Source organism: Microtus ochrogaster, chromosome 24 (assembly GCF_000317375.1).
Source record: "Microtus ochrogaster isolate Prairie Vole_2 chromosome 24, MicOch1.0, whole genome shotgun sequence".
Taxonomy (NCBI): domain Eukaryota; kingdom Metazoa; phylum Chordata; class Mammalia; order Rodentia; family Cricetidae; genus Microtus; species Microtus ochrogaster.
In genome coordinates, this window is record NC_022024.1 from 19,424,341 (window position 1) to 19,432,868 (window position 8,528).

The window sequence follows — 8,528 nt, forward strand, 5'->3', positions numbered from 1 at the left end:
TCTTTAAGATTTCTGAAATTTTAATCAATGTCATTTCTTCTCCAACTCTTCCAGACCCACTGCCCTTCCCTACACACTCAAATGTATGTCAGTTTTTGTTTTTAACCCTTCAAAACTAATTTATGCTGCCCAAATGTTCTTCAATAGATGGTCTTTTATTGGTGTGTGGTTGACTTGCCCAGTGTTACATCCCAAGAGAGAACTCTCCTTCCAGCAGCTAAAAACAGCCAATAGCTTCTCCATGGGATTCCATGCACATTTCCCATCTCCATGCTGGGATTCAATCTAAGTTTTCTCTGGTCTTGTGCATGCTGTCACAACTACTATAAATTCCTATGTGCAGCTCCCTTGCTGTGTCTAGAAGACACTGTCCGCTTCTTGTCATCCATCTCCTCTGGCTCTCATACTGTTTCTGCCCCCTCCACAATGACCAACAATGATCACTTAGCCTTGAGAAGAAGGGGCACCTAATATATATTCTATTAGGGTTTAGCATTATGTAACCTCTTATTCTCTGCACCTTGGCTAATTGTGGGTCCCTACTCATCACCATGTACTGCAAATAGAAGCTCCTTTGATGAGAGTTAAAAGATGCTTTGGTATATGGGTATAATAAGTGACTGGAAATCAGTTCAGTACTATGTCCATTTAACAAAGAGTAGTAGTACATTTTTCTCTAGAGCCGGTAACCTGTCCAGACAAAAAGATTATCCACCAGATAATCTTTTACCCGACTGGTGCCGGGTAAAGGTTTTATCTTGTAGAGAGGGACTTACCCAATCAGAAGATGAGTGATTCTTCTGGTGCCAGGTAAAGGTTTTATCTTGTAGAGATGGACTTACCCAATCAGAAGATGAGTGATTACTCTCAGAAGGAATCGGAGGGCAACAAAGTACAGGTGAAACTACATTTAAATAAATAAGTAAATAAATAAATGAGTGGAAGGAAACGAAGATATACCTGTTAGGTACCTTCCAGGATTTCCTCACACCCTCCTTTTTCTTCTCCCTCCCTTTGTTATTTCTTTTTTCTATACTGGGAATGGGGCCCAGGGATACATGCTGGTAACCAGTGATTTTTAAAAAGTTATCAACTGTTACATGGGGAAGATTGCAGCGATGGATTAAAATTTCATACTGATCCCCAAATCATTTTTTTGTACTTCATGGAAAAGGACAGAACTTGAGATCTCCCCATTAAGCAAAATAATCTAGACACATAATTCAATTCACCACATCTGTGTTTTTTCCTTCCTTTTTTCTTTCTTTCCTTCCTTCCTTCCTTCCTTCCTTCCTTCCTTCCTTTTTTCCTTCCTCTCTCCATCCCTTTATTTCTTTTTTATGCCTTTGCTATTTGTGATATTTAGTTTTTTCCTCAGGACTCAAGTTTTGTCTGTAATCCAAGCAAATTCATCCAAGACATATTTGTCGTATAATAGCTAATGTATGCTATATCCTTTTAATCAAAATGTTTAAAACAAGAATAACATTTCAAAAAGTAAAATGAGATTCACAATGTTATAATAATAATGGATAACATACAAGACACAGTTCTAGAAAGCTTGTATAATCCATTTTCTCATTTAAGTTGCTCTGTGATGCTCATGTGATTCCAGAACTAGAGTCACCACCCAAAGGTTTTGAAAGCCCCTCTTGGTATCCTTATTTTCCCACATGGACAGAAATCTAATCTGACTTGATTAACACCCCATCTCTCTCCAACTACTATAATAATGTATTCTAAAGCAAGAAGAGCTTGAATTCACTTTCTAAATCACAAATGTTCTGAATTCTGAGTGCCCCGCACTTACCCAAAAGATTTAGAAGTTATGAACCATTTTCTTCTTCATGTCATCAGTAAGTAAATGGGGCAGAGATAAAGTAGGAAATTATACAAAATCACACAGCTTGAAAGCAGTTGAAACATGAATCGTTTCCATTACTCCAGTAAATATTTACTGTGAATCTAAATGCTCCTCCCCTCCTCTCTCTTTCTCCATGACTCTAATATCTTGAGTGTGGGATGCTAGATACTGTCATTTAAAATGTAACACCAGATAAAAATTACTGTTCCTCATGTTGCTAGGTAAGAAATAATCACATCTTCCAGATAGGAGGTCATACTGGTTACCCAGAGGACTCAATGCAGAACTATGAACTTATTTAAGTGTGTGTCTTGTTTGTTCTATTAGGGTGCAAATGCTGTGCCAGCATGGACAGTTGCAAAACCTGCTGTGAATTACTGTATAATAGTCAGCCTAAGATATGGAATTACAGAGCAAGCAAAGCTTTTCAAGCTTTAAATATATCTGTCTTGATTGATTATAATTTCACAGATGCAGTTTCTAGAGATATCATCCAGCAGCTTGGGATAGATGTTAGGAAACTGAGTTTCTGTTTCTAACTCAGAAACTAAAACGTTGTGTGACCTTGAACCAGTAACTAAGGATTTTTCCCTCACATATTTTCACTCTTAAAAAATCTAAAACATATTTAAAATTCTGTTTTCATGAATCATAAATGGAATAAGTGGACATGAGTGCAGTTAATTGGGCCATTTTCAGGAAGGCCACAAGTAGCATTGATTATTTCAGTGTCTAATCCTGAAAATGGTGGGTCCTAGCTTCGCAGCAGTGAGTATTTGTCATCTGCACGATGCCCCCAAGATAGAGCACTTAAATCCATTTTCAGAGACCTTAATAGCTCTTAAAGTGGAAGTGGGTAATTTCATAATCACACTCTAAAATCAGATACCAGAAGTAGTCAGATTGTAAATGTGTAAGGTAATAATCACCCATGTGCTTATGTCCCCATCACACTCCATAGAAACCATCAAGGATGTCTCAGATTTCCAGAAATTGTTGGGATAGCACAATGCTACAAAGAGACAAATAATTTCAATCAACAACAAAGACCAATTGTCACCTTTTAAAACTGGATTACCAGCTTCTGATTTCTAGAATGGACTATATTCCATGGCGCAAGAGGTTCAGTGTACTCAGAAGGATTTGCACACCACTCATGTGGAGACTCCACTTATTTGACCACCAAATAAAGCCAGTCTTATGAAAGCAAAGAATTTAGATAAGTCCTTTCGGTTATAGGAAAAATATACATACACTCTGTAGAGAGTACATTAATGTCAATCATAATTATTTGTATCACACAATATTTTTAAATGACAAGTCATCTATTGCTATAGTTTAGGAGTGAAATATAATAGATCAGCAGTAGTTTACTGATCTCTTCCCGCTTCCTGCAGCTCAGGCTATAAAACTTTCAGCTCCTTCTCCAACACCATGCTGGTTTGTACGCTGTCATATTCCTTGCCATGATGATGGCCATCTGAAACTGTAAACAAGTCTCCAATTAAATGCTTCCCCTTTTAAGAGTTACCTTGGTCATGGTAATAGAACAGTGACATACTTGGATTAAAAAAAAAAGGTCACTATCAAGGGATTGCTGAGGAGGAGTACTTATTTACTCATTTTCATCTTTCAATACAAGTGCACATGTGGTCTGCTGCGGTCCCAGGTCTCCAAAAGGTTGCTAGTTGTATTGTTTGCCAAGGAGTATATGTGCATAGCACACACAAATAGGAGTCCCAGGCTTTGAAGAATATTAGTAGAAGAGGGTGTGTGCATAGCCCTAAGCCAGTAGAGCCCCAGGATGCTAAGCTGTTCACTCTGCTATATTTGTGCAAAGCTCATCTGAGAGCTTGCAGAAGACTGAACCTTGGTTCACCCTTACATTTGCCTGGTTTACATTAGTTTTTCACCACCGCTCTTAACAAAACAACTAATCAGTTCCATACTCTCGAACAATCAAAACAATTTGATTTGACTCAAAATACTGGCACCCAAAACCTATCTATCGGGAAAACGGATCCCTATGGTGGTCAATTTCGTATTCAGAATTTGAATTTGTCAATGTTAGTCAAAGAGCCTAAGTAAACTGGGTCTATTTCTCTTCTGAAGATTTGGCAGTTTTACATATTCATTTGGAAACAACTCAGTAATTTTTAAATGGCTGTGGTGCTCATCTTACAAATAATAACATACGGGTATTGACCTTGGATTTGGTTTGACACATGTTCTTTTAAAATTTTTACTTTTTAAATTTCTGACAATAAAAAGGTTTTCAGGTGACATTTACACGCATATTTCCAAGTCTTCATCTCTAGCCCCACCCCCCCTTCATCTCCTTGTTCCTGCTTTCCCATTTATCTCTTTCTCCTTAAGTATCTTTTCTATCCTCAGAGACGTTGAGGTTTTAATAGCTTCTACTATTGATGTTTTCTACTGGTGGTCAAAAAGGATGACGGAGTCTTAAATCTTTTCAGTTTTCAGAATATATCAAAATCACGAACAATTCCTCCAGCGTATCTACTCTTCCATCTTTTATCTTTTGCTCCAATACAGGTTTGAATCAGGGCTATTAATTCAGCCCCCCGGGAGGATTGAACACAATAGAATGGAGCTGTCGGGACAGCTGCGTTTTCAGTGAATACAACAAAAGAAGATATTGTTTCTTTTAAGAGTACAATTCACCGAATGCATACCTGTATGATCTTACTTGCGAGTGTTAAACTAGTGAGCTATTGCTGTAGTCGTGTGTTTTCATTATAAAAAGGAAACCTCAGTTCCGGGAGTGAAATTTGAACAATGCTAAACAGTGACATTTGACGAACAATACAACTCACTCTATATAGACAGGCCTTTGGTGTGCAATCCTGCTGCCTCAGCTACCTGAGTAGCTGGGATTGCAGGCCCAGGACACCAAGTCCTTGTTAAAAATACCGTATTAACAGAAGATTCAAACAGTTTAGCTGTAGCTGCCTTTTGCAACCATAACATGTGGGCCCTCTTCTTTGTGAAGGAATACAATGCTGTAAGAAGCAGCAGAGAGCTTCTGCCGGGTTATTGCCCACAATGCACCTTCTTCCTTGTCTTTCTTATTTTTAAATAAAAGAGACACTTCAAGTTGGAAGTTTCTGCAGAGGAAAGCAAAGGAGAAAAAGGGTTCTTTCAAATCTGGGTCTATGGGGAGGCATAGGAAGTGCGGTCTTAGAAAGCTCCAGAGGCGAGTGACTATGCTTTAAATGAGTGTATTTATTTATTTATTATTTATTATTTATTAATTTATTAATTAATTTATTTATTTATATTTTCAATTGCCAGTCAGTCTTTCTAATATTTTTTTTACCATCTTTCAGATGTGTAGTCTGTTCTTTGCAGGGCAGAAAATGTCCACATGTTTACAGTGATCCCAAAGATTTTCCTCAGCTTTGGACAACATTAAGACTTTTCTCTAAAGCCAGACACTAAAGAGGACCTTAAGAGAGACATACATGGATCAACACAGGAAGGAGAAAAAGATAAGGTCTCCTGAGTAAATTGGGAGTGTGGGGGTTATGGTGGAGGGTAGAAAAGGAGCCGGGAGGAAGGGAGGAGAAGAGACAAAAATGTATAGCTCAACAAAAATGATTAAAAAAAACTAAAAATAGAGAATCAAATGTAGAATACCATTCTTAAAAATGTCTACACAAAGGATGTTTCACTATAGTTTTTATGCCCCTGTTCAGCTAATTTTGAAAAGAGATATGTAGAGCTCCCTGTGTCTTATCTAGATCAAGTAAGCCCAGCAATGCATCAGCTACACATTATAGGGACCAGCTCCTCACATAATACTCAAATGAAAAAAATATTCAAAAAACCACTTTGAATTCTTATATTTAAGTGATTTATAATTGAAAGAAATATGAGGGGATTCCGTAAATTCACAAATGATATAACCATCCATGCATACTACTAATTTTCACTTAAATAAAAAAAAATGTCAACTACTTTTGTGCACATATTTGCTGAAGTAAAATGCATTATCTAGTTCTTCGGGAAATTGTCAGAACACCTTGTCATCTGGAGCTACCACACTCTAGGAACCATAGTTTCATTGCTTACTCTGAGTTCTTGAATGTGAGTATCCTTTTCTGATAGGCGACTTACATGAACATTTAAGAGTATTGCAATGTTTGAGATATGTACTGTTGTGGAATATTAGTTGAAGATCTGTTACACTAGTTTACACTGTGGAATATTTGTTTAATGATGCAAAGATGTGTTGCATTCTTTTATGTTACATTTGTTTTACTCTGAAGCCGTGTGACTTTGCCTGCTTGGTAATAAAGATCTGAATGTTGTTTAGCTAGGCAGGAGAGGGATAGGCAGGGCTTTAAGGCAGAGAAAATAAATAGAGAGAAAGAAAGAGAACCAGTGGAGGGAAGAAGCAAAGGAGAACTGAGAAAAGGAGAAGTTAACAATGCAAAGGGCCAGTTACCCAACAACACAGCCAGATAAGGAAAAGGAGAGAAAAAGATAAAAGCACAAAGGCAAAAAGTAGACAGGATATATTTAAGAAAAGCTGCCTAGAAACAAGCCAAGAAAAAGCCAGGCATTTATAAGCCTCTGTGTGTTTATTTGGGAGCTGGGTGGTGATTTCCCAAGCAAAGCATAAAAAAAAAAAAAACAACAAAATAAAAACAAGCACAGCTTCTTGATAGCCACATTTTTTTTTTTTTTTTTTTTTGGTTAGTCTTTGTTTGCTGGAAGCGAGTGTCTCCTTTAAAAGAAGGCTTCCTGACTCATTATTAGCAAAAATACTGGCCTCGACCTCACAGATATCCACCTACTTCTACCACCTAAGCACTGGGATTAAAGGCGTGTGTCACCACCACCCGGCAGGGCCCTCGTTATAATGTCTTTTTGAAATGCAGACTGTATTGTAACAAAAAGCTAACCAGGTATGGCTGTGGATCAGCGTGTGGGCTACTGGGAGGACCAATTACATAGGGCCAAGGAGAGATTTTGGAAGGTGATGCTAATTACTGGGGGGCCTGAAGAGAGGCTTCACGTACATATATGTGTAATGTGTAAATTCATCAAGTTTTACATTTACATATTTATTTAATACCATGCCTCAGTGAAACTGGCAGCTCTAGGCATGATTTAATAGTGCTCTTAATAGAAATTATTGAAACATAAATCCCAGAAAAAAAAATGAAAGGAAAATATTCATGCTTTCTTTTCAGTTATGTTTTCCCTAATCAGGCTCCTGAAATAAAACAAAGTTTTCTTATGAAACCATCATGTAGGTTAAACTTCAAAGGCATAAAAAAAATTATCAAACCCCAGATACACACCTTCTTACTGTTAAAACTTGAAAAAATAAAAAGTTTGAAGTGCTTCCCAATTTCCCATCTCACTCACATTACATACAGCCAACAGCGTGGCTGATCCTGGGTGGAGTTTTCAGAGAGTGGAGACTGGTTGTCTGTTTTAAGAATGAACATTAGTCATCTCTTCAAAAGTTAAACTAATTCGACATTAAGTCTAGAGTGTCTCTTGGTTTTCAAAAGGCCTGACAGATTAATAAAACACCAAAGATAATCACACTTGTCCCCTACCCACATTTAGAAGGCAGTTATCCTGCATGTAATTTAACTCCCAGAACCCCGTAGTTGTTATTGCCAAATACAGTATGTAGCAGAACCTCTGAGGTAGAAAGTCATGGATATACAGAAAGATAGCCGATGAAGTCTTTATGCTCTTTACCAGAGTGCTATTCCCATCAGCTGCACGCTTACTAAACTGTCAACAAGGAGTTAAATTTATTGTTGTGCCTTCAGCATGGCAAACCACTTCTCTTCCCTCATCCAGCGCATATTTGAGACACTGGTACAACCTTGAAAAGCAAAGCATTTTTAATGCTGGGCTCCTTTAACTGCTTTTGCTATTTCCTACTTACAATGGTCAAATTCTTGCTATGTACACACAATTCCTTGACTGGTACAAACAAGCTAGACCCGGAAATTGTACAGAGCTCTGTAACTGCACGTAGGCATCCGTCCTGAAGTTATAAAAGCATCAAACACTGATTAATCAATGTCTAGCAGCTCCAATTATCATCTCTTTCTGTCATTAAATCCTTGTGTAAATAGGATTGTAGTCTAGTTTTGGAAACCTCTGATGAGCCCCTGTTGCTCATCATTTCTTTTAAGTCAAGGTCAAGGTCAAACCACAGCAGTCTGCTTGGGAGGCCAAGGACTCTACTAGCACCTTTTTGGATATCAGCGCACTTGCCAAGCCTTACTTTGGCTGCCATCTGCTGTGGCCATTCAGCACCCCAGCTTTGAATGAGAAACACTCCCAAGCAGAATTAATTTATCCATACAGGATGATTTGCCTTTTAAGTTTGGCGAGAACAAGGAGACTGAGACTCTTTGTTTTAAAGCTCTGTGTCCAGAACCTTCATGTCACATCTCACATCTTTTCTAAGGCCTCCCAATTCTCTCTCTCTCTCTTTTTTTTTTTTTTTTTCTTTTTTTTTAGTTTTTCGAGACAGGGTTTCTCTGTGGTTTTGGTTCCTGTCCTGGAACTAGAGGATTTGGAATGGGGAAAAGGCCACAGCAGAGACAGTGATGACCTTTTGGAAACTTGATATAATTCAAGCATTTTTATTTATTTTCCTCTT